Here is a 27664-nt window from a genome sequence, read left to right on the forward strand (position 1 = left end):
TCCAAAGGTGTGGAAAATGGCTTAAGGACAACAAAGTCAAGGTATGGAGTGGCCATCATAAAGCCCTAACCTCAATCCTATAGAAATGTGTGGGCTGAACTGAAAAAGCGTGTGCGAGCAAGGCCTACAAACCTGACTCAGTTACACCAGCTCTGTCAGGGGGAATGGGCCATTTCACATTCTTAAACTAAAGTGGTGATCCTAACTGACCAAAGACAGTGAATTGTTACTGGGATTAAATGTCCTGAATTGTGAAAAACAGAGTTTAAATGTATTTGGCTAAGGTGAATGTAATCTTCCAGTGTAGGTTGGAAAAAGTATGTGAACCCCTAGACTAATGACTTCTCCAACAGCTAATTGGACACAGGAGTCAGCTAACCTGGAGTCCAATCAATGAGACGAGATTTGAGATGTTGGTTAGAGTTGCATTCCCCTATAAAAAACACAAAGTTTGCTATTCACAAGAAAAAACATTGCTGCACGTCTGCAGTTTACTGGATTCACACCCATCCCCACCCACAAAATTTGACGAACTGACTTGTTGGAAAGGTGGCATCCTATGACGGTGCCATGTTGAAAGTCACAGCTCTTCAGTAAGGCCATTCTACTGCCAATGTTTGTCTATGAAGATTGCATGGCTGTGTGCTCTATTTTATATAACTGTTAGCAACGGGTGTGGCTGAAATAGCCAAATCCACACATTTGAAGGGGTGTCCACATACTTTTGTATATATAGTGTATCTAAAACCGCTTTGGCCGTTTAGCATCAAACTCATTCAAGTCTCGAAGAGCATAAAAAAAACGTCCATATACTGCATATACTTAGCATGTATCTAGAACATGTATGTGATTGATTCAAACCTTAGTTAACCCATTCAGACTTAATATCCCTTTGAGCAATCAGGATATACTATTGACTTTATGGCAAGGCTTTGTGAGAACTAGGCAGGTATCCTATAGTATAATGAGCACTCTGTGAACGGTGAACCAATACTACAGGACCATCAGTAACATTTGCGCTGGGTCCACTATCTACCTGATAGAATGAGTCAATTGTGCTGGAAAAGTCATTAATATAATTTACTTTCTCCCTGTCAAACGGGCTCAAATGAAGAGGCCTGTGAGGAGAGAGCTAACCTGAGGAGTGGTGATAGGTGCGTTCTTCTAACCCATCTATTTTGCATTAAATTGAGTAATAAAGAGGCCTATAAGGAGTTCCCACATAAGGTGCAAACGAGGCGGTCTTCTGGTCAGGCTCCGGAGACGGGCACATCGCGCACCACTCCCTAGCATACCACTCGCCAATGTCCAGTCTCTTGACAACAAGGTTGATGAAATCCGAGCAAGGGTAGCATTCCAGAGAGACATCTGATACTGTAACTTTCTTTGCTTAATGGAAACATGGCTCACTCGAGAGACGCTAATATAGTCGGTGCAGCCAGCTAGTTTCTTCACTCATCGCACCGACAGAAACAAGCATCTTTCTGTAAGAAGAGGGGCGGGGGGGTATGCCTTATGATTAATGAGACGTGGTGTGATCATAACAACATACAGGAACTCAAGTCCTTCTCTTCACCTGACTTAGAATTCCTCACAATCAAATGTCGACCGCGTTATCTACCAAGGGAATTCTCTTCAATTATAATCACAGCCGTATAAATTCCCCCCCAAGCAGACTCAATGGCCATGAACAAACTTTATTTGACTCTATGTAAACTGGAAACCACATATCCTGAGGCTGCATTCATTGTAGCTGGGGATTTTAACAAGGCTAATCTGAAAACAAGACTCCCTAAATTCTATCAGCACATCGATTGCGCAACTAGGCCTGGTAAAACCCTGGATCATTGTTTCTCTAACTTCCGCGACGCATATAAGGCCCTCCCCAACCCTCCTTTCGGAAAAGCTGACCACGACTCCATTTTGTTGCTTCCAGCCTACAGACAGAGACTAAAAACAAGAAGCTCCCTTCCTCAGGTCTGTTCAACACTGGTCCGACCAATCTGATTCCACGCTTCATGACTGCTTCGATCATGTGGATTGGGATATGTTCCGCATTGCGTCCAACAACAACATTGACAAATACGCTGATTCGGTGAGCGAGTTCATTAGAAAGTGCATTGACGATGTTATACCCACAGCAACGATTAAAACCATCCCAAACCAGAAACCGTGGATTGATGGCAGCATTCGCGCGAAACTGAAAGCGCAAAAAACATGACCGAATACAAACAGTGTAGCTTTTCCCTCCGCAAGGCAATCGAACAAGCTAAGCGTCAGTATAGAGATAAAGAGTCACAATTCAACGGCTCAGACACAAGAGGTATGTGGCAGGGTCTACAGTCAATCACGGATTACAAAAAGAAAACCTGCCCCAGGATGTCTCGCTCCCAGACAGACTAAATAACTTTTTTGCCCGCTTTGAGGACAATACAGTGCCACTGACACGGCCCGCTGCCAAAACCTGCGGACTCTCCTTGAGAGCCGACGTGAGTAAAACATTTAAACGTGTTAACCCTCGCAAGGCTGCAGGCCCAGACGTCATCCTCAGCCGCGTCCTCAGAGCATGCGCAGACCAGCTGGCTGGTGTGTTTACGGACATATTCAATCAATCCTTATCACAGTCTGCTGTTCCCAAATGCTTCAAGAGGGCCAACATTGTTCCTGTTCCCAAGAAAGCTAAGGGACTATCGCCACGTAGCACTCACTTCCGTCATCATGAAGTGCTGCTCAGCATTTAACAGCTCAGCATTTAACACCATAGTACCCTCCAAACTCGTCATCAAGCTCGAGACCCTGGGTCTCGACCCCGCCCTGTGCTACTGGGTACTGGACTTCCTGACGGGCCGCCCCCAGGTGGTGAGGGTAGGTAACAACATCTCCACCCCGCTGAACCTCAACACTGGGGCCCCACAAGGGTGCGTTCTGAGCCCTCTCCTGTACTCCCTGTTCACCCACGACTGCGTGCCTCCAACTCAATCATCAAGTTTGCGGACGACACTACAGTGGTAGGTTTGATTACCAGCAATGACGAGACGGCCTACAGGGAGGAGGTGAGGGCCTTCGGAGTGTGGTGTCAGGAAAATAACCTCACACTCAACATCAACAAAACATGAGCAACTGCTCAGCCCACAACCGTAAGGCTCTCCAGAGGGTAGTGAGGTCTGCACAACGCATCACTGGGGGCAAACTACCTGCCCTCCAGAACACCTACACCACCCGATGTCACAGGAAGGCCATAAAGATCATCAAGGACAACAACCACCCAAGCCACTGCCTGTTCACCCCGCTATCATCCTGAAGGCGAGGTCAGTACAGGTGCATCAAAGCAGGGACCGAGAGACTGAAAAACAGCTTCTATCTCAAGGCCATCAGACTGTTAAACAGCCACCACTAACATTGAGTGGCTGCTGCCAACATACTGACTCAACTCCAGCCACTTTAATAATGGAATTTGATGGGAATTGATGTAAAAATGTATCACTAGCCACTTTAAACAATACCACTTAATATAATGTTTACAAACCCTACATTACTCATCTCATATGCATATACTGTACTCTATACCATCTACTGCATCTTGCCTATGCCGTTCTGTACCATCACTCATTCATATATCTTTATGTACATATTCTTTATCCCTTTACACTTGTGTGTATAAGGTAGTAGTTGTGGAATTGTTAGGTTAGATTACTCGTTGGTTATTACTGCATTGTCGGAACTAGAAGCACAAGCATTTCTCTACACTCGCATTAACATCTGCTAACCATGTGACAAATAGAATTTGATTTGATTTGCTGAGCACTTGTTGGCTGCTTTTAATTCACTCTGCGGTCCAACTCATCCCAAACCATCTCTTGGGTTGAGGTCAGGTGATTGTGGAGGCCAAGTCACAGTCTAGAGGTGTGTTTAGGGTTATTGTCCTGTTCAAAAACAAATTATAGTCCCACTAAGCGCAAACCAGATGGCATGGCATATCGCTGCAGAATGCTGTTGTAGCCATGCTGGTTAAGTGGGCCTTGAATTCTAAATAAATCACTGACAGTGTCACCAGCAATGCACCCCCACACCATCACACCTACTCCTCCATGCTTCATGGTGGGAACCACACATGCGGAGATCACAGTTGTGTTCTGTGGGTGTCACTTATAATTAGACTTATACACCATTTCATTGCTCCACATTGCAACACTCCAACCTTATTTAACATCTAGTGTAAATATGGCATGATTCCACCAATTGTAACCTTCTGCATCACTTTCAAAGATGGAAGGTGAAACGCAAATTCTATTATTGTGGCTAATCCTTATTTAAAACACAAAACCCGGTCCGGTCAAGCCGTACTAGCCAGATGAAGCTAACTGGCTGCTTATAACATTATAACGTGGGAAACAGGGTTAAGTAGTTGGCTAGCTAGATATTTCAATAGGAGAACAACAAGTGGCTACCTAGCTAATACTTACTAACGTGGATTCCTAAATAATTGCTAAGAATATTGAAAATGACTGCAGTTTCTACTGGTAGCTGTTTTCAGGCTGGTTGCATTGGTGCTAGCTAAAACTAGCTAGATACGGATGTTTTTAGCAACTTCTGGGTATCAAAGATATTTGCAAACATTTTTAATCCTGCTCGTTTGATCCTGATCTAATTTCAAATACTCACACAACGTTTTCCCATTCGGTTGAACAAATAATGCTTTATTACCGACTCAGTATTATACAGCTTTGACCGTGATCGTAATGGTGGCGCTTGGCTTGCACGTGCAAATTCAGCACACACAACATTCTATAATGGAATTGTGTTAGTTGACATGTCAATTAAATGCTTATTTGACATGTATCTTTTTTGACACGCAAAGACCCAAATAGCGTTCCATAGTATTGTGTGTTGGCCTGTGACAAAAAAATCTCAATTTAATCCATTTTAAATTCAGGCTGTAGCACAACAAAATGTGGAAGGTACTGTAATTGCGGGATGTGGGATGTGGGATGTCTTTCAAGAGTGACATGTTTATTGGGAAGCTAACAATAATAAGTGGCGGTGGTTAGTTCATGCTTTCAGTCGATCTGACAGTGCTGAGACTACAGTACTTAGTAGAAAAATAAGCTCATACCAGACCTATGCAGAAAATATTTATATTTTGTAGTTTATTTGAAAATACCAACTTTTCAATTACCCAAGGTAATCTAATTTTTTTTATATATAGTTTAAACTAAAAGGTAACTATTTTATTTGATATTCGAATACAGGTCTCAGAAAACCAATTAATATGTGAGGGTATTTGGATATAGGCAATTTATTTGTAAAAAAAAAAATCTTATTTGATTGCTGCCAAATATTTGATGAAGAACCAAAAACTGAAACAGTTAGTTGAATTAGTCAAAATATTTGGTCATAAGCACATGGTCTGGAGGGCTCTTACATATGAATCTTAATACAGCATATAGACTAGAATGGAAATATACATGTGTACACTCTGTGATTATTACAATAGCAACATTGTTGTTACATAGGACATAGGAAATTGCTTTGAAAATGCATAACAATTGAGTTGTTACATAAGTAGATTAAGGAACAGTTGCAACAGTAGCTCATTGCTATGTAATTAAAATGTATTATGTAAAAAAGTATTATGTAAACACATGCTAATAAAATGTTGCTCCAAAGGTATTTACAGTTTTATTACACAGGCACAAGAAAAGTTTCATGTTAAGTGTTAAGTGTTAAGTGTTAAGTGTTACTGAGAATGCTAAAACAAAACTTTGTCACTTCTTGAGATCTGTATTCAAATATATTTTTTAAGTAGTACTTTTTGGGGATCTGTATTCAAATAGTGGTAGACACCTCCAAAGTAACTATTTGTTCCCCCACCAAAAATAGTTATTTTCCACAATGCATAGTTAATACCATAGTTATCCCAGGTCTAGCTCATACAGAATATTACATTAAGTCCCCATACATCCATGCAACAGCAATACTGACCACATTACATAAAGTGGTGGGAAATATGACAAAAAAAAGTGCAGAGACATGGAACCATGATCATATGAAAGTTTGGCAGAATCCTCTAAGCGCCTAAGCCAAACCGTTTCATCTCTATAAATATTTGCTATTTTAGGTGAGTCATTTGAATATCAGTAATCAAGCGTGAATGTGCCGTGTACAGGGTTTAAGGAATAGTTTGGGATTTTGGCAATGAAGCCCTTTTATCTGACTCTTGGGAAGTAGATAATCCTGAACTATCCCTTTAAGAAGATTGATATCCACTGAGTATAATGCAAAACCTATTGTGATTCATCATCGGTATTAGTCATGCTGATCACCTGACACTCTCTGGCTGTGTGGTTGTGAAGGAATTTAATGTCTTGTTGTCTTGTGACTCAGCTGTGTTACATCATCACTCTGTTTCTTATCACTGTTCTGGTGATAAAACGGGGTCCAAACCCCCTTGTACTGTAGAGCGGTTTGACAGTGAGAGATTTATGTGAAACTTTTCATCTAATCTCCACTGTATTATGTATTAAGTATTACGTGTATTAATTAAGTGCTTTGTGAGTTGGTTAACTTTTTTTGTTATGCTAAATTGGACAGAAGAAATCAAACCAGGATATTTTTCTTGGAGGATATTCTTACCGTATGACCACCTGTGGATGAATTGTATCTGGAAAGTGTTTTTTAGAGCAAGTAGAAGTGTATTTTTAAAACAGTCCTTGAATTTGACTGGACAAAATCGGTTTCTAGTAGATTATCACTCCCTCTCATTATGGCATAATTGTTCAATCTACAAAGGTAACTAAGCACACTGACTTGTAATTGACTTACATTAATTTAGATGACTGGTCCTAAAGATATTCACGTCCCACTACAAACACTGTACATGCACTTGGAACCCCCATGGGCTTCCACTAAACTACCATCAGCATCTCAAACAAGACTCTTTGAAGTCTTAGCACACATATGCTAACGCATAATGCTCTGATCTAAGTAACTAGCATAATAGCAGACCTTAAGATCATTATCTAACACAGTGTATCAACGTTAGCCTCTGCTTTGTGGGCAGAATTTGAGCTTGGTTGTGGGGCATCAACTGCACTTACCCCGGAGTGCTAATTAGGCTAGCTAGCTCTCCCCAATCTCCACAAAAACACCTTCAAAACTGTTCTGCAGCAGAGATAGCAATGTGAATTATTGAATGGCTAGCTCAACCCAAATTACAGTATCTAGGAGGGAAGAATGACATTAAAATATGTTTATATGATGTCGATTCATCTCCCAGTATCATTAAGTTTTTAATCACATTTTTCGTGAAGTATGTTTTCATTTTGCTTACATGTTTTCCAGTTATACAATTTCTTTAGGAGTTGGGTTAGGATTCAAGGTTAGGGTTCTGAGTATTCCATATCACAGCATCTGCAGAATTCCTATACCATTCCCCATCCACGATATTTGTTTTGTGTAGATGCTGACGTTTTATCTCCATCTTCTCCTATCCTCCTTTCTGCTAGGGGAGTGGTCTAAGGTATGGAAAAGGAGCACTCTTGTGGACCACCACAATTTTAATAATGCCATTTGGGGCCATCATTCCAGTAGTGGGGATGGGGAACCAGAAACCAGAAACAACTGAAATACAACCTCATTAAAGAAATTCTCAATCTCTCTCTCTCACACACGCATGTGTGTTCCCCTGTAGATTGGCTCTGTATTATTAACGACGGGGTCTGAAAATGATTAATCTTCTTGTTCACTTTTAATTATCGCACTATCAAATCCTTTCTACTCCCACTATTAATCTGTCATTGGAATTGAGTTATGGATCTTGTAATAATTGTATGTGCTGCATGCTGACAGATAAGTAATCTAATTTTTTCTCAACAGCTACTTTTCTCCCCTTTTGAACTGAATATCGCAAGTTGAGATGTCATCGTGTGAAATCGCAAAACAAAATTGATGAAATGACTTAAACAATACCTGTTCAAATCTATTTATGTATTGTTTCTGCTGTACATTATGCAATTAATATTGATGGGTAATTTTCTGCAAGAGACATTCTGCAAGAAAAGTTGGTTCTTATTAGCCAACTAATTAATATTTTCTTTATGTGTCGAGATAGTCCTCTGCAATACAGTCGGTGGCAGTGCAGTTGAAACTCCATGTAACTACGAGACCCCTGGGATTTGTAAAACAGGGAAAGTTAGTCCTCTCCCAATTTGGTATTTTATTAGGATCCCCATTAGCTACTACTAAAGCAGCAGCTAATCGTCCTGGGGTCAACACAAAATATGAAACATGACATAATACAGAACATTAATAGACAAGAACAGCTCGAGGACATTATTACATACATTTTAAATAAGAATACACGCATTCATGCACTTATGCCTTAACATGCCTTAACATTCCATGCATAATCATCATAATGTCAAATGCCATACTGCACTGCATTGGTCTTTCCTTCACATGTCAATACTATGCATAATCATGTGGAGTTCCACCAAGGTCGTTGACTTCTGCTCAGTTCCCCTGATGTGAACAGAGCCACATATCATCAATCATACAATAACATATAGCCAGCTCATGCAAATAGTTTCACTATTCTGTTTGTATGAAACAAACAACAAAAAAATGTCATATGGAGCTTCACCAATGGTCCTTTACTCCCATTCAGTTCATAAAATGAACCATTCAGTTCATTACATTATGTTTCTGTTACTTGAACTCTGTGAAGCATTTATTTGGGCTGCAATCTGAGGTGCAGTTAATTCGATTTAGCTTATCTGTCACGATTCTTCAAAATCGAACCCAGAAGCAGACCAGGACAAGGAGAGTAGGAAGAAGGTGAGTATTTATTTACAAGTGAATGTGAATGGGTAGATATATCCAGGTGGTGTAGCAGGTAGCGGTGGTGAGTTGATGGGAGTAAATAGGTGGATCCAATGGGGAAGCGGACACCAATCCACGAGATATTGGAACCCTCGACCCCGCCGTCTGGAGTCCATGATGCGGCGCACCGTGTAGACAGGACCACCTCCGATCATCCGAGGAGGAGGAGGACAAGGAGGAGGGGGCAACAGAGGACTGAGGTGAACCGGCTTGAGGCAGGAGACATGAAAGGTGAGGTGTACTCGAAGCGTTGCCGGCAATTTGAGTCGGACCACAGCAGGGTTAATGATTCTCTCCACCACGAACGGACCAATGAACTTTGGTGACAGTTTCCTCAACTCAGTCCGTAGAGGAAGATCCCGTGTAGCCAACCACACCTTATCTCCGATGGTATAAGCGGGATCAGGAATACGGCGACGATTCGCCTGGATCTGATACCGGTCAGAAACTCTAAGGAGGACCTTCCTGGCCCGATGCCAGGTCCGGTGGCAATGACGAATGTGGGCCTGGACAGAAGGGACCGAAAGATCCCTCTCCTGAGAAGGAAACAAGGGAGGTTGGTATCCGTACAGGCATTGGAAGGGGGACATCCCAGTGGCAGATGAAGGAAGGGTATTATGAGCATACTCGACCCAGGGTAATTGAGATGACCAAGAGGTGGGATCAGAGGAGACAGGACAACGCAGCGTGGACTCCATCTTCTGGTTGGCTCTCTCCGCCTGACCATTAGATTGGGGGTGAAATCCAGATGTGAGACTGACTGTAGCTCCAATGGCCAAACAGAAGGATTTCCAGACAGCAGAGGTAAACTGAGGACCACGGTCAGAAACAATGTCACAGGGCAACCCGTGGACCCTGAACACCTCCCTAACCAGGATCTCGGACGTCTCAGTGGCAGAAGGCAGCTTGGAGAGGGGAACAAAGTGAGCAAACTTGCTGAATCTATCCACAATGGTCAGAATAACCGTGTTACCAACAGAAGAGGGCAACCCCGTGACAAAATCCAGGGCCAGATGCGACCAAGGTCGCCAGGGAATAGGTAGGGGGTGAAGAAGCCCAGAGCTGGCCCGATTGGTACTCTTATTCTGCGCACAAACAGGACAAGCGGCAACAAACCTCCGGGTATCTTCTCCCATGGCAGGCCACCAAAATCGTCTGCGCAGTAGCGCCATAGTCCGAGCAACACCAGGGTGACAAGCTATCTTGCTGGCGTGGGACCACTGAAGGACAGCAGAACGAACCGACTCAGGCACGAACAACCGACCGGGTGGACCGTTACCGGGCCCGGGCTGTGTTCGAAGAGCCGCCATCACCTCCTCCTCAATCCTCCATGTAATGGCTCCCACGACAACGTTCTGGGGAAGAATCGTCTCAGTCTTGGCCTCACTCTCCTCCGTCTTGCAGAACATCCGGGACAGGGCGTCCGCCTTCCCGTTCTTCGACCCAGGTCGGAACGTCAGGGAAAAATTGAAGCGTCCAAAAAACAAAGCCCACCGGGCCTGACGAGAGTTGAGACGTTTAGCCAATTGCACGTAAGCCAGATTCTTGTGGTCAGTCCAGACCACAAATGGTTGCTCCGCTCCCTCCAACCAGTGACGCCACTCCTCCAAGGCAAGCTTCACAGCGAGAAGCTCCCGGTTACCCACATCGTAGTTTCTTTCAGCTGGAGAAAGACGACAAGAGTAGAAGGTGCAGGGATGGAGTTTACCGTCAGTGGAGCTACGCTGGGACAGGATGGCGCCCACCCCCACATCAGACGCATCCACCTCCACAACGAACTGACGGGAAGTGTCAAGTTGAGAGAGAATCGGGGCGTTGGTGAATCGGCTCTTCAAATCTAGAAATGCTCGGTCTGCCTCAGGAGACCAACAGAACTTTCTGGTGCAAGACGTCAGTACAGTTAAAGGGGCGGCCACCCGGCTGTAATCACGGATAAACCTCCGATAAAAATTTGCAAACCCCAGGAATCTCTGGAGCTGCAATCTCGTACCGGGCTGGACCCAATCCCGAACCGCCCGAACCTTCTCTTGGTCCATCTTGATCTCTCCTCTGGAGATGATGTACCCGAGGAAGGACGTCGTGTGGGTGTGAAAATCGCACTTCTCAGCCTTCACAAACAGACGGTTCTCCAATAACCGCTGCAGGACCTGCTTGACATGCTGAACGTGGCTAGAAAGCTCCTTCGAGAAGATGAGGATATCATCCAGGTAAACAAACACAAAAATACCAATCATATCTCTCAGAACGTCATTCACCATACTTTGGAACACAGCAGGAGCGTTGGTCAGTCCAAACGGCATCACCTGGTACTCGAAATGTCCCATCGGAGTATTGAACCCAGTCAACCACTCGTCCCCCTCTTTGATCCGAACCAAATGATAAGCATTACGTAAATCAAGCTTCGTAAAAACCGTAGCACCCTGTAAAGAATCGAAAGCCGAGCTCATCAAGGGCAGGGGATACTTGTTCTTGACCGTAATATAATTCAAACCCCGATAATCAATACACGGTCGAAGAGAGCCATCCTTCTTGCTCACAAAAAAAAATCCTGCTCCCAGAGGTGATGACGAGGGCCGAATGAGACTTGCAGCTAGAGACTCCTTGATCTAGGTCTCCAAGGCCTCACGTTCAGGTCGAGAGATACTGTATAACCGTGCCTTGGGAAAGGAGGCTCCAGGAAACAGATTTATCGCACAGTCATAAGGTCGGTGGGGAGGAAGGGACTGAGCCTTCTGTTTACTGAATACTTCACCCAACTCGTGATATGTTTCTGGAACCAGGGACAAATCAGGAGGAACAGAGTCACTGACCTGACTGGAAATGGCAGGAGAACAGGCAGTCCTAAGACAGTTAGCATGACAATCAATGCTCCAACTAGTTACCTTACCCGTCACCCAATCAAACGAGGGATTGTGTTCCTTCAGCCAGGGGTAACCAAGAACCAGAGGAACATGGGGCGAGGACAGAATGAAGAAGGAGATAAACTCTGAATGATTCCCCGACAACAACATCTTAACCGGTCCAGTCCTCATAGTGATCCGTGCCAGACTACTGCCGTTCAGAGTGGTTGCTTCAATGGCTTCCGGCAATTGCTCCTTAGAAAGCCCCAGCTGTTCCACAAAGTCGGCATCAATAAAGCTGCCATCGGCACCTGAATCGATAAAAGCGTTCATCTCTAAGCTCTGATCCTTATTCATAAGGGTAGCAGGAAAACGGGGTCTGACAGGATTCTTGAGAGGTTGAATCCGGGCAGTTTAACGAGCGCTGTGGACAAGTGGAGATGTAATGTCCTGAGCTACCACAGTAGAGACAGCTGTTGGTCTCACGTCTACGTTGGCGCTCCTCCTTAGTTAGCCCGTGTCGCCCCACTTGCATTGGTTCAGGATCTGGTGGCAAGACCCCTCCACTAATCCCGTGTGGGGAATAACGATCAATACGTTCTGGTTCACTTCCTGAACCGAATGGTAACCGAGTTGCTGATTGATTGGATGGGCCCCACTGCTTCACCCTCCTTCTCTCTCGGACTCTATTATCTACCCGAATAGATAAAGTGACCAAGCTGTCTAGGTCACTAGGCTCTGGATAGGATATCAGCTCGCCCTTGAGTTGCTCCGACAACCCCTGGTAAAAAGCCGCTTGTAGTGACTCCTCATTCCAACCACTCTCCACAGACAATGTCCTGAACTCGATCATAAAGTCGGCCACACTGCGAGATCCTTGGCGCAAAGTGAACAAACGTTTAGCTGCGTCCTTACCTCGGACTGGATGGTCAAAAAGCCTTCTCATCTCTCCCGTGAATTCCTGGTATGCAGGTCCCCTGTCGTTCCCAAACGGCTGAAGCCCATTCCAGAGCTCTTCCACGCAGCAGTTCAATAACAAAGGCTATCCTAGCCTTGTCAGTGGCGTAAGAATGGGGCTGCAGATCAAACACTAACCCACACTGCATAAGAAACGAACGGCATCTTCCCAAATCCCCTTCATATTTATCAGGCGTCGGTACCTTGGGTTCACGGAAGGAAACCGCATCAGGCACGGCAGGTGAGATGGGTGAAACAGGTGGCGAATGAATTGCCAGCAAACTGAGCTGATCCTGGATCTGTGTCAAGCTAGCAGATAAGTTCTGGATTGCAACCGCTATCTCCTGTAGCGCCGTCTTGTGTTGTCCCAATGTCTTCCCCTGCTGGGTAATGGCATGGAAAACGGAATCCAGGTCCGCTGGGTTCATTCTTGGCCGGATCGTTCTGTCACGATTCTTCAAAATCGAACCCAGAAGCAGACCAGGACAAGGAGAGTGGGAAAAAGGTGAGTATTTATTTACAAGTGAATGTGAATGGGTAGATATATCCAGGTGGTGTAGCGGGTAGCGGTGGTGAGTTGATGGGAGTAAATAGGTGGATCCAATGGGGAAGCGGAATCCTCTGACGACCAGGCGGGAATGGGGTAAATGATCCGGGTGAGTAACTGAAGACAGAACAAACAGAGGTAAGTTCAAGGCAAGTAATACGTAACAAACAACAAAACAAATTCTATCCAACTTGAGGCTGATACTCTGGCACAACATACTGTTCATGGCTAACGATCCGGCAGGGAATGGATGTCAGGTCAGAGCTTTTGAAGGGGAGAGGTGATGATCAGGACAGGTGTGCAGATTACTGATGGGATACAGGTGCGGGTGAACATCGATCTCCCAACAAGCTAATTCGCCCGGCAACCAGACAGGGTGCGTTCCAGGACACCGGAAACACACTCCAGGACAGAAACACAGGCAAACACAGACTCAGGAAGCGGGATTCATGACATTATCCTCTGCAGCAGAGGTAACTCTGGGTCTTCTTTTCTTGTGGCGGTCATCATGAGAGCCACTTTCATCATAGCACTTTGGTTTTTTTAACTGCACTTGAAGATCTTGACATTTTCCGGAATGTCTGAAGTGTCTTATAGTAATGATGGACTGTCATTTGTCTTTGCTTATTTGAGTTGTTGTTACTATAATATGGACTTGGTATTTTGCCAAATTATGCTATCTTCTGTATACCAACCCTAACTTGTCACGACAAAACTGATTGGCTCAAATGCATCAAGAAGGAAATAATTCAAGAAATTAGCTTTTAACAAGGCACACCTGTTAATTGAAATGATGTCTTCACTATTATTCTACAATGTAGGAAATAGGAAAATAAAGAACAACCCTTGAATGAGTAGGTGTGTCCAAACTTTTGACTGGTACATTATATTTGCGCCCAGTGAACTAATCCATTGCGGAGGCCGAGACTAAAAGCCAATTTATGCTTTCAATTAATGTGGTCGGAGGCCCCCTAGGGAGGGTGTGACGCAACTGTGTAGCATCCAGATGCATGCAAAGGCCAAATTGAGCTCTGTACCGCATCGCCATGCGCCACCCAAATTTTGTAACATTGAGGAGGGCTCTGTATAGATCCGCATTCACATGATCGGTTGACGGTAGGTGGGGGCGGTATATCCTTTATAAACACAAAGAAGAATGAATGCCCTGACTTCTGCTGTGTTTGATTGTTAGTGTATATCAATTCCCAATTACATATATCACCAGTATTACATTTACCATTAATTCCTAATCTACAATGTTAATTCCTTGGGTTATGGTAATTTATTATAATGCATTCAATAGTATTATTGCAGTCTTCCTGTTCTCATTGTCCGAGTGGACACATTGTTTACAGAGTGCACAAGCTATGCTACACTTGTGAGAAACAAGTTTAGTTTTTTTTTCATTCCATTTACGAGTTTTGTCAATTTAGTCTTTGTCTGTTTTTATTTGGAGCGCTCCTGTCTGGAATGGAAAAAACTGGAATGTGTTACGGGATTCATCCATTGGCATTGAGGACTATACCACCTCAGTCACCGGCTTCAACACTAAGTGCATCGACGACATCATCCCCATAGTGACCGTAGGTACATATCAAAACCAGAAGCAATGGATTACAGGAAAAAAAAAAAAATTCTGCTATGCCATCAGACGAACCATCGAACAGAGAAACACGCCAATACAGGACTAATATTGTATCTGACGCTCGTCGGATGTGGCAGGGCTGGCAAACTACTATGGACTACAAAGAGAAACCCAGCCGTGAGCTGCCCTATGACACGAGCCTGCAAGAAAGGCTAAATGCCTTTTATGCTCACTTCGAGGCAGGCAACTATTTTTTTATTTTTTTATTTTCACCTTTATTTAATTAACCAGGTAGGCTAGTTGAGAACAAGTTCTCATATGCAACTGCGACCTGGCCAAGATAAAGCTTAGCTATTCGACACATACAACAACACAGAGTTACACATGGAATAAACTAAACATCGTCAATAATACAGTAGAACAAAAGAAAACAAAAAGTATATACAGTGCCTTGCGGAAGTATTCGGCCCCCTTGAACTTTGCGACCTTTTGCCACATTTCAGGCTTCAAACATAAAGATATAAAACTGTCTTTTTTTGTGAAGAATCAACAACAAGTGGGACACAATCATGAAGTGGAACGACATTTATTGGATATTTCAAACTTTTTTAACAAATCAAAAACTGAAAAATTGGGCGTGCAAAATTATTCAGCCCCTTTACTTTCAGTGCAGCAAACTCTCTCCAGAAGTTCAGTGAGGATCTCTGAATGATCCAATGTTGACCTAAATGACTAATGATGATAAATACAATCCACCTGTGTGTAATCAAGTCTCTGTATAAATGCACCTGCACTGTGATAGTCTCAGAGGTCCGTTAAAAGCGCAGAGAGCATCATGAAGAACAAGGAACATACCAGGCAGGTCCGAGATACTGTTGTGAAGAAGTTTAAAGCCGGATTTGGATACAAAAAGATTTCCCAAGCTTTAAACATCCCAAGGAGCACTGTGCAAGTGATAATATTGAAATGGAAGGAGTATCAGACCACTGCAAATCTACCAAGACCTGGCCGTCCCTCTAAACTTTCAGCTCATACAAGGAGAAGACTGATCAGAGATGCAGCCAAGAGGCCCATGATCACTCTGGATGAACTGCAGAGATCTACAGCTGAGGTGGGAGACTCTGTCCATAGGACAACAATCAGTCGTATATTGCACAAATCTGGCCTTTATGGAAGAGTGGCAAGAAGAAAGCCATTTCTTAAAGATATCCATAAAAAGTGTCGTTTTAAGTTTGCCACAAGCCACCTGGGAGACACACCAAACATGTGGAAGAAGGTGCTCTGGTCAGATGAAACCAAAATTGAACTTTTTGGCAACAATGCAAAACGTTATGTTTGGCGTAAAAGCAACACAGCTGAACACACCATCCCCACTGTCAAACATGGTGGTGGCAGCATCATGGTTTGGGCCTGCTTTTCTTCAGCAGGGACAGGGAAGATGGTTAAAATTGATGGGAAGATGGATGGAGCCAAATACAGGACCATTCTGGAAGAAAACCTGATGGAGTCTGCAAAAGACCTGAGACTGGGACGGAGATTTGTCTTCCAACAAGACAATGATCCAAAACATAAAGCAAAATCTACAATGGAATGGTTCAAAAATAAACATATCCAGGTGTTAGAATGGCAAGTCAAAGTCCAGACCTGAATCCAATCGAGAATCTGTGGAAAGAACTGAAAACTGCTGTTCACAAATGCTCTCCATCCAACCTCACTGAGCTTGAGCTGTTTTGCAAGGAGGAATGGGAAAACATTTCAGTCTCTCGATGTGCAAAACTGATAGAGACATACCCCAAGCGACTTACAGCTGTAATCGCAGCAAAAGGTGGCGCTACAAAGTATTAACTTAAAGGGGCTGAATAATTTAGCAAGGCCAATTTTTCAGTTTTTGATTTGTTAAAAAAGTTTGAAATATCCAATAAATGTCGTTCCCCTTCATGATTGTGTCCCACTTGTTGTTGATTCTTCACAAAAAAATACAGTTTTATATCTTTATGTTTGAAGCATGAAATGTGGCAAAAGGTCACAAAGTTCAAGGGTGCCGAATACTTTCGCAAGGCACTGTATACAGTGTGTGCAAATGAGGTAAGATAAGGGAGTTAAGGCAATAAATAGGCCATGGTGGCGAAGTAATTACAATATAGAAATTAAACACTGGAATGGTAGATGTGCACAAGATGAATGTGCAAATAGAGATACTGGGGTGCAAAAGATCAAGATAAATAAATAAATACAGTATGGGGATGAGGTAGGTAGATAGATGGGCTGTTTCCAGATGGGCTATGTACAGGTGCAGTGATCTGTGAGCTGCTCTGACAGCTGGTGCTTAAAGCTAGTGAGGGAGATATGAGTCTCCAGCTTCAGAGATGTTTGCAGTTCGTTCCAGTCATTGGCAGCAGAGAACTGGAAGGAAAGATGATCAAAGGAGGAATTGGCTTTGGGGGTGACCAATGAGATATACCTGCTGGAGCGGGGTCATGGGGTCATGATGGGCCAACCAGTGAAACCCCAACACCACGAGAAACGCAGGGGAATCGATCAGGAATAGACTATTCCTTTCCTCATGACCCCCCAGCGTTATCATACCTTAAGGGAACATTTTGACATTTGCCATATGGTTAGTGAGAAAGTCCACATTGCAAATGTACGGTCCCTTACTAGACCTCAGACAACGTTTCTAAAATTCGCAGACGGCGTCGAGCCGTGCAGCAGGGCCGGATCTTCCTGGAAGTCATCAAACGAACTCTCTCGGACATTTGGTTTCCGTTTTATAAAATTTTCAAATTTTGGTCATTTTTCCGCTCTCCCGATAAATCCCACAAGAGGGCGAATGGAATCATATTGCAAATGTACAAAACATCACCAATCACGACGTGGCCTTATCTCCTAAACGGAAAAGATTTCGAAGACGAAACATGGTGAGCATAGGTTTGGCATAATGGGCAGTTGGCCCCGAACAAGATGGCGTCCAGGCCTCAACGGTTTTGAGTTATGGCAATTTTTCTGGGATTAAAGGTCAAAAATGTGAATAGAGCAATAATTTTTCCGCTTCACGTCAAAGTGAATGAACCTACGGTGTCAATAAAAAATGAACCAGCCATTTATCTATCGTAATATATATACAGTGCTCTGGTCAGATGAAACCAAAATTGAACTTTTTGGCAACAATGCAAGACGTTATGTTTGGCGTAAAAGCAACACAGCTCATCACCCTGAACACACCATCCCCACTGTCAAACATGGTGGTGGCAGCATCATGGTTTCGGCCTGCTTTTCTTCAGCAGGGACAGGGAAGATGGTTGAAATTGATGGGAAGATGGATGGAGCCAAATACAGGACCATTCTGGAAGAAAACCTGATGGAGTCTGCAAAAGACCTGAGACTGGGACGGAGATTTGTCTTCCAACAAGACAATGATCCAAAACATAAAGCAAAATCTACAATGGAATGGTTCAAAAATAAACATATCCAGGTGTTAGAATGGCCAAGTCAAAGTCCAGACCTGAATCCAATCGAGAATCTGTGGAAAGAACTGAAAACTGCAGTTCACAAATGCTCTCCATCCAACCTCACTGAGCTCGAGCTGTTTTGCAAGGAGGAATGGGAAAAAATGTCAGTCTCTCGATGTGCAAAACTGATAGAGACATACCCAAGCGACTTACAGCTGTAATCGCAGCAAAAGGTGGCGCTACAAAGTATTAACTTAAGGGGGCTGAATAATTTTGCACGCCCAATTTTTCCCCGAATACTTTCGCAATGCACTGTATATATTTATTTTTTTAAGTTACAGATCCAGTTACATCGTTTTCAGACCAATCTTTTTGAATCGTGTTTCCGAGCTCTGCGAGATTTCTGTGATTTTCTGAAATAACACACACTCAGTCAACCCTCTGTAAATAAGTCAGTTCTTAACATAGACTTAAAACGCAATATTCTATAAGTGCCTACACCAAGGAGGATATGTGTTCACTTTAAGCTTCCTGTGTAAACCAGAAGTGCCTTAAAATGGTGTTATAGCTGCTGTTTCAAAGGGTTAAAGAGGTCTGATCTTTTCAAAACTTCATATGTGTTATTAGGCAACCCTCATGAACTGTAAATCAGTAATTTCTCCCAACATATGTCAAAGAAAAGCTCTCTCTCACACACACACACACACACACACACACACACACACACACACACACACACACACACACACACACACACACACACACACACACACACACACACACACACAGCGAGGATGGAGTGACAAAGTGTGGTGCTTAAAGACACTCAGAGCCTGCAATGGCATTATCATAATCTCTAGGCTGTGCCAAGTTCAACGAGATGCCCCGCTTGACCGTAGCTCGTTTTGAGTGCAGCGACCGTGAAAGAAGTAGGCCCTAAATGTCATTTGCTTTTAGGTGACAGTGAGAGAACCGTTAGGGTGTGAAGCACAATTTGACCTCAGGTACGTTCCTGAGGTCCTCCTGATCTGTGCAAGCCTAAACTTGACCGTGTGGCATTGACCCTTAACAGTAAATCAGTTTTTTTTTTATCTCACAGATTACAATGACATCTCTCCCCATAGGAATACATTGCCTGCTGCCCTAAATTCAACCTAGAGCCTATGTGGGTTAATATTGTTTTATGAACCTGTCTTCGATGACAATCCATCAGGCCACTATGAGGTCTACCTGTGTCGATTCTAAGCTTCCTGAAGCAACCGGAAGTGGTTAAAATCACCCTAAAAGTGTTTTTCCATACCCAACCTGATGTTTGATAGAAATAGTGCATTCAACCCTGTGTAAATCCGTCAGTTCTTAACATAGACTTAAAACGCAATATTCTATAAGTGCCTACACCAAGGAGGATATGTGTTCACTTTAAGCTTCCTGTGTAAACCAGAAGTGCCTTAAAATGGTGTTATAGCTGCTGTTTCAAAGGGTTAAAGAGGTCTGATCTTTTCAAAACTTCATATGTGTTATTAGGCAACCCTCATGAACTGTAAATCAGTAATTTCTCCCAACAGATGTCAAAGAAAAGCTCTCTCACACACACACACACACACACACACACACACACACACACACACACACACACACACACACACACACACACACACAGCGAGGATGGAGTGACAAATTGTGGTGCTTAAAGACACTCAGAGCCTGCAATGGCATTATCATAATCTCTAGGCTGTGCCAAGTTCAACGAGATGCCCCGCTTGACCGTAGCTCGTTTTGAGTGCAGCGACCGTGAAAGAAGTAGGCCCAAAATGAAGCCTGGCCCTAAATGTCATTTGCTTTTAGGTGACAGTGAGAGAACCGTTAGGGTGTGAAGCACAATTTGACCTCAGGTACGTTCCTGAGGTCCTCCTGATCTGTGCAAGCCTAAACTTGAACGTGTGGCATTGACCCTTAACAGTAAATCAGTCTTTTTATCTCACAGATTACAATGACATCTCTCCCCATAGGAATACATTGCCTGCTGCCCTAAATTCAACCTAGAGCCTATGTGGGTTAATATTGTTTTATGAACCTGTCTTCGATGACAATCCATCAGGCCACTATGAGGTCTACCTGTGTCGATTCTAAGCTTCCTGAAGCAACTGAAAGTGGTTAAAATCACCCTAAAAGTGTTTTTCCATACCCAACCTGATGTTTAATAGAAATAGTGCATTCAACCCTGTGTAAATCCGTCAGTTCTTAACGTAAAGACTTAAAACTCAGGATTCTGTAAAATAATCCCCCAATAAGGATATGTGTTTACTTATAGCTTCCTGTGCCATAATTGGTGTCATAGGGACTGTTTCGAAGGGTTAAAAAAGTCAGATCTTTCCAAAACTTCACATGTGCAATTAGGCAACCCTCATGAACTGTAAATCAGTCATGTCTCCCATAAAATGTCCAAGAAAAACTTACACACACACACACACGCACCTTGGACGGAGGGACACAGTGTGGTGCGTAGAGACAGACAGAGCCTGCAATAGTTACCTTTGTTTGAACTATTAAAGAACCGTCAGACCGAGAGTTCTGAAACTTTAGAAAGCTGTTCTACAGCTCAGGTCGATAGTGCGTGTTGAGTTATGTGGCTCTAGAAGGTTCCTTGACAGAGAAACAGCCTCGTACATTTGCAATGACTTCAATTCATTTTGACCTTTATGAAAATGACGACATTTAGAAAAGTCCCAGAGTTGCAAGACTAGGTCCATTGAAACCGGCTCGGCCCATTGAGACGGACCCCAACGTTTCTGTCCGATAGCTCATTCAAGGACCCAGTAGCAGGGCATGGAAAAAAGTGGATTTTCAGCACCAATTAAGGTCACTTCTCGGGCACCGAATGACCTATCGAGCCAAAACTTGGGATTTGGGGTCGCCTCAGCTTCGTCTACATATAATGTCAGAACTGGACCCGCAGCTAGAACATAACTACGTGTTTTATGTTTTTATTATGGTTTGAACAGAAGAATTTTGCATTCCTGCAGTATTTTTGAGCATGAAAAATTTGTGATGGTAAATACCCATTAAAACATATTGCAAATGCACAGTGCATTTTGCATAGAGTTGATAAAGTGAGGTCAGGGTTTGGACCAGCCTACAAGTCCTATTTTTACCTCTTTCTTGTCCAAATTCACCTGTTATATTTCTATAGCTTTTGCAACAAAATAACAAAAAAAAGGTGTATTTTGAAACAGAGCCCATGTCCTCATTTTTTAACCAATGTCCTCATTTGATTTGCTATACTGTTGAATCATTAGAATCTGCTCTTCCCAATCATGTAAAGCAATGGAAAATCTTAACGTTGCTTTTTTAATCCATGTTGTACACCCCAACAGCTTTTTTGGCTGAAGACAGAAACTACAAATCAATAGTAAGCTAAGTTAAACTTATGTCTATTGACCCATGATTTATTAAGTAAATATAAGGGCCTTTGAATATTTACCTGTCAAAGTCAAGAAAAAAGTACGAAATGGCAGTGTGTATTCCCCCAGGCTAAATGCCAAAGCATTTTTGTGAGAATAGACAAGAACAGCTCAAGGACAGAATGACATACATTTTAAATTAAGAGAATAAAAGCATTTCTTTGAAGCTTTGTGATTGACAAGGACAAGTTTGATGTTGGATAACAATAGAATGTTCATGATTTAATGCGTGCCAAAGACAATAAGATGAAAGGCGACATTTGTACTGAGGGGTTGGCGGGACATTTTAATACATTATGTCAATCGTGACGAGGTTGGTTGGCGGAAATAAAAGTACAGGCTTTGTTGCCGGCAATACCTTTCAGATATAAAGAAAAAGCAAAAAGTTGGCGTAAAAATGTATTGGTATGAAAGGTATATCATACTCCATTTTTTTAAAGCCCAGCCTTTTGAACATTGGCTTTTCTGGATACAAACACTATTGTGGTCACTACATCCAACGGGTGTGGATACACCTTCAGAACAAAGTCCCAGAGCATTAGTAAAAATATGAAAAATATACGTTGATAATATAGTTTGTGTACTGTTTGTAAACACCCTGGCAAATTGATTAATAACCTGCACAAGATGTAATAACCTGCACCAGATTACAGTGAGCAGTTTCATTTTAAGCAGATAAGACTTTCATCAAGCTATCATCACATACACTATCAAGCATTTCACACAATTTTAAGATATTTTTCCACATTTTGTTACATTACAGCCATATATGAAAATTGATTCAATTGTTTTTTTCCTTTATCAATCTACACACAATACCCCATAATGACAAAGAAAAAACAGGTTAAGACATTTGTGCAAATGTATAATAAAAAAACAGAAATATCACATTTTCATAAGTATTCAGCCCCTTTGCTCAGTACTTTTGTTGAAGCACCTTTGGAAGCGTCTACAGCCTCGAGTATTCTTGGGTATTACGCTACAAGCCTGGCACATGTATTTGAGGAGATTCTCCCATTCTTCTCTGCAGATCCTCTCAAGCTATGTCAGGTTGGATGGGGAACTTCACTGCACAGCTATTTTCAGGTGTCTCCAGAGATGTTCGATCGTGTTCAAGTCCGGGCTCTGGCTGGGCCACTCAAGGACATTCAGAGACTTGTCCCTAAGCCACTCCTGCGTCATCTTGGCTGTATGCTTAGGGTCATTGTCCTGTTGGAAGGTGAACCTTCGCCCCAGTCTGAGGTCCTGAGTAGGCTTTCATCGAGGATCTCTCTGTACTTTGCTCTGTTCATCATTGCCTTCATTCTGACTAGTCTCAGTCCCTACTGCTGAAAAACATCCCCACAACGTGATGCTGCCACCACCATTCTCATTCTCCCCCAATTGATCATCCGATCTCATGGATGATCAATGGAAACAGGATGCACCTGAACTAAATTGAGACTTATAGGAAAGGGTCTGAATGCTTATGTAAATAAAGTATTAGTTATTTTTATTCAACTTGCTAAACTTTATTTCATTTAATACATTTTAGAATAAGGCTGTGATGTGGAAAAGGGCAAGGGGGCTGAATGCACTGTATACAATTCTTAACATTCTCTGGTCGGATGAAACCAAGATTGAACTCTTTGGCCTAAATGCCAAGCGTCACGTCTGGAGGAAACCTGGCACCATCCCTATGGTGAGGTTTCCTCTGGACATGATGCTTGGCATTCAGGAAAAATAGTTAAATCTTGGTTTCATCCGACCAGAGAATCTTGTTTCTCATGTTCTGAGTCCTTTAGGTGCCTTTTGGAAAACTCCAAGCGGCCTGTCATGTGCCTTTTTGAGGAGTGGCTTCGGACTGGCCACAACCATAAAGTGCTGATTGGTGGAATACTGTGGAGATGGTGGTCCTTTTGGAAGGTTCTCCCATCTCCAGAGGAACTCTGGAGCTCTGTCAGTGACCATAAGATTCTTGGTCACCTCCCTGACCCTCCACCCCTGATTGCTCAGCTTGGCCTGGCGGCCTGCTCTAGGACGGATCTTTGTGGTTCCAAACTTCTTCCATGTAAAAATAATTGAGGCCCCTGTGTTACTGGGGATTTTCAATGTAGCAGACATTTTATTGTTACCCTTCCCCAAATCTGTGCCTCACCATAATCCTCTCTCAGCGCTCTAGGGACAATTCCTTTGACGTCATGGCTTGGTTTTCGCTCTGACATGCACTGTCAATGGTAGGACCTCACATGTGACTCGTTTCAGGAAAGTCGTTTGTCGCAAGTCACAACTTCACAGCAGAGGCATTTTAATGTTTTATTTTGGGGGGCAGAAATGCCTTCTGGAACATTTGAACTTTTATGTCCCTTAATAACAAACTTGCATGCCATCTGTACATACCTATAAAGTTATTTACGAGCCTAGTTGGATTAGCCACAGAAAAACCTTCCCACTAGCCATGAGTGCCTGAGATAATGAATGGGCTGGACATGCCAAGAGATGAGTTTCGGATTTGTCTACAGTGTAGCATCTTGTCTATAAAATTAGCTGCTCGTTATGTGTAGATTGTCCTTTCTACTGCACTTTTTTTGAAAGACACAACATTAGCCATGGAGAACTGCAAATGTGTTGCTACTGCTCTCAACCAGAGGTACTTGACACAACCGGCCAAGCAATCTGTACTAACAAAACATAAACGACATAGAATGTCTTATTTAATGAAAGTGGTTGCAGTCTACCATGAAGCGTTCATCCATGTATATGGGTAAGAGTCTAGCTACAGTTTAAGATATTGTACATTTCAAATTGTGGCATAAAGTTGTTTTCATTGGAAGTTAAAGCTTACTGTTAGCTAGCTAGCTGATGTTAGGTGTATGATCTGTGTAGTAATATCTCAAAGCCATTTACATTGCTAGTTATAAGCTAATGTTAGCTAACTTTAGCTAGCAATGACAATTGGTTTGTATGGATTGGGATTATCTTTCATTGTTTAGCTCGCCAATGCCAAGAGTGTGAGAATCTTTCATCAAGGCAAAGGGTGGCTACTTTGAAGAATCTTAAATATACATTGATTTTTTATTTTTTTACCACTTTTTTGGTTACTACATGATCCCATATGTTATTTCAAAGTTGTGATGTCTTCACTTTTATTCTACAATCTAGAAAATAGCAAAAATAAAGAACCCCTGGAATGATTAGGTGTGTCCAAACCTTTGACTGGTACTGTATATAAATATGGGAAGCGGGCAAATGCCTTTCACTGAACTGTTTGAAGACTTGCAGCGGTGAGACAATTCCTTTAAATTTAATTCATCTTTGTTGTTTGCATCCTTCTGACCCTATGCAGCCAGGTCCCATCTACTTTTTAACTTCTCAAATGTGGCTTGTTTGGTGTTTTCTGTGAAGGAATACCATGACAAGTCAACAACTTGATTGATGAAGGCATGTCAACAAACAAAGACAACAGCGCAGTCATCAACTACATGCACCATTTCTTCACACACTACAGAGTTGGGGAAACACATATGGACCTGAATTGTGAAAACTGCAGTGGCCAGAACAAGTTTGTGCTCTGGTATTGTGCCTGGCGGACCATGCACAAGCTCCACCACAGTCTTGACCTTCACTTCCTGCTCACATGCCACACCAAGTTCACCACCAACTGGTGCTTCGGCCTCATCAAGCAGCGCTTCAGGATGACCAGAGTTAACACTTTGTCCGAGACTGCTGGTGTTGTGAAAGACAGCACTGTGACAGGGTTCAACATCCCACAGCTGGTTGGACTGGAGGATGGTACGGTGCTGGTGGAAAGCTATGGCTGGCAACAACACCTGACTCTGTACTTCAGACCACTGCCACAGTTAAAGCAGTACCAGCACTTCAGATGAATATCATATTCATTGCATTGTAGGAGGTTATTATTCTTATATTATTCTTATTCTTCTTCTTTTGTTGTTTTTTTCAAGTGTACTGTGATCCGAAACTTCAGAAGACCCCTCCTGTCTCAGCCTCCAGTATTTATGCTGCAGTAGTTTATGTGTCGGAGGGCTAGGGTCAGTTTGTTATATCTGGAGTACTTCTCCTGTCCTATTCGGGGTGTCCTGTGTGAATTTAAGTGTGCTCTCTAATTATCTCTTTCTCTCTTTCTTTCTCTCTCTCGGAGGACCTGAGCCCTAGGACCATGCCTCAGGACTACCTGACATGATGACTCCTTGCTGTCCCCAGTCCACCTGTCCGTGCTGCTGCTCCAGTTTCAACTGTTCTGCCTTATTATTATTTGACCATGCTGGTCATTTATGAACATTTGAACATCTTGTTCTGTTATAATCTCCACCCGGCACAGCCAGAAGAGAACTGGCCACCCCACATAGCCTGGTTCCTCTCTAGGTTTCTTCCTAGGTTTTGGCCTTTCTAGGGAGTTTTTCCTAGCCACCGTGCTTCTACACCTGCATTGCTTGCTGTTTGGGGTTTTAGGCTGGGTTTCTGTACAGCACTTTGAGATATCAGCTGATGTACGAAGGGCTATATAAATAAATTTGATTTGATTTGATCCTGCGGCCACCATCTCTCAGTAAAATATGTTTATCCTTAACCACTGATTCCTCATCTGATATCTTCTCTGCACCTGGGTCCAACCTTACCACGTCACAGCAAGCTTCTGCCACAACATGGGCCCAACAAAGATCACCCAGATTGGGAATGCGGTAGCCCACCAAGGAGCCCTGTTAGGACGGCAGCAAGAACAGCTCTCCCAAATTGCCAGGACCCTTCAGGCACTTGCCGAGTCCCTCCAACAGCGGCATGCCCCCAACCCAGGAGGAGCCAATACCCAGGTCTCATTGCCAAGTGCTTCAAAGGTCATTGTGGTTCCTCTAAGGAACCTGCAACCCTAACCCAAGATCACAGCCCCCGACCGGTACGTCGGCCACCCGTGAGGATGCAAGGGGTTATTCACCAGTGTTCTCTGGTGTTCGAGCAACAGTCCTCCTCGTTCCACACAGATCGGGCCATGATCGGGCAAGGCCCTGGTGTGTGCAATGGCGGTGTGGGAACAGCAGTCATCAACTTGCAGATCCGTAGTGGCCTTCACTGCTGAGCTACAATGAGTTTTCAACCACCCAGTCGGAGGACGAGAAGTGGCCAGCCAACTGTTCAACCTTTCCCAAGGGGCCAGACTAGTGGCCGATTTTGCCAATGAGTCCCGCATCTTCGCCGCTGAGAGTGGGTGGAATACGGAGGCACTGGTTACCGCTTTACACCAGGGTATGTCTAACTCCATCAAACTGCTCGGGAACTGGGAGACGACCTCAAGTCCCAGGATTGACAACTGCATCCGGAAACGGATAAGACAGCACCCTTTTGACACCACTCCAGCATTCTGTTTCCTGAGCACCCCAAGCCCACTGAGCCCAACATGGAGGATCCCATGCAGCTGGGTCGCACGCGTCTGAGCGTGACAGGAGAATGCGTCAAGGCTGCTGCTTCTACTGCGGAGGTCTCAGCCATCTCCATGCAACTGGTCCAGAGCTGACCGGAAATGCCAAGGCTCGCCAGGACAGAAGGAGACCCTGACGAGCTGTTCAGTTACCTCCCGGCTACCCAGTCACCGTCTGAAACTACCCGCAACCCTCCACTGAGACAACCGTTAGCATCAGATTCAAGCATTTGTGGACTTCAGGGCCACTGATTTTATCATTGATCAAGACTTCGCCAGAGTTACAGATCCCATGCTTGAAAGAAGGATGGAGGCATGCGTCCCTGCATCGACTACAGAGGGCTGAACCAGATTCCGTTTAAAAATTGTTACCCCATACCCCTGATGTTCTCCGCATTGGAGTTGGTCCAAGAGGCCCAATTTTTCACCAAACTGGACCTCCACAACGTTTACAATCTGGTGAGAATTGGGGAGGGAGATGAGTGGAAGACTGCCTTTAACACCCCCTAGTGGCCACTTAGTATTTAGTCAT

General features: G+C 43.5%; 1 long non-coding RNA gene across 1 annotated transcript in view; it reads left to right on the forward strand.

The window, feature by feature from the left end:
- LOC149982500 (uncharacterized) overlaps positions 1 to 26254 on the forward strand; it is a 46805-nt gene extending 20551 nt beyond the window's left edge. Inside the window, exon 3 of the long non-coding RNA XR_016497165.1 lies at positions 25861 to 26254. This is a non-coding gene — a long non-coding RNA (uncharacterized LOC149982500). The remainder of the gene's footprint in view (positions 1 to 25860) is intronic.
- The last annotated feature ends 1410 nt before the right edge of the window (positions 26255 to 27664 follow it).

Source organism: Oncorhynchus mykiss, chromosome 7, assembly GCF_057628025.1.
Source record: "Oncorhynchus mykiss isolate SJ-2025 chromosome 7, ASM5762802v1, whole genome shotgun sequence".
Classification (NCBI taxonomy): domain Eukaryota; kingdom Metazoa; phylum Chordata; class Actinopteri; order Salmoniformes; family Salmonidae; genus Oncorhynchus; species Oncorhynchus mykiss.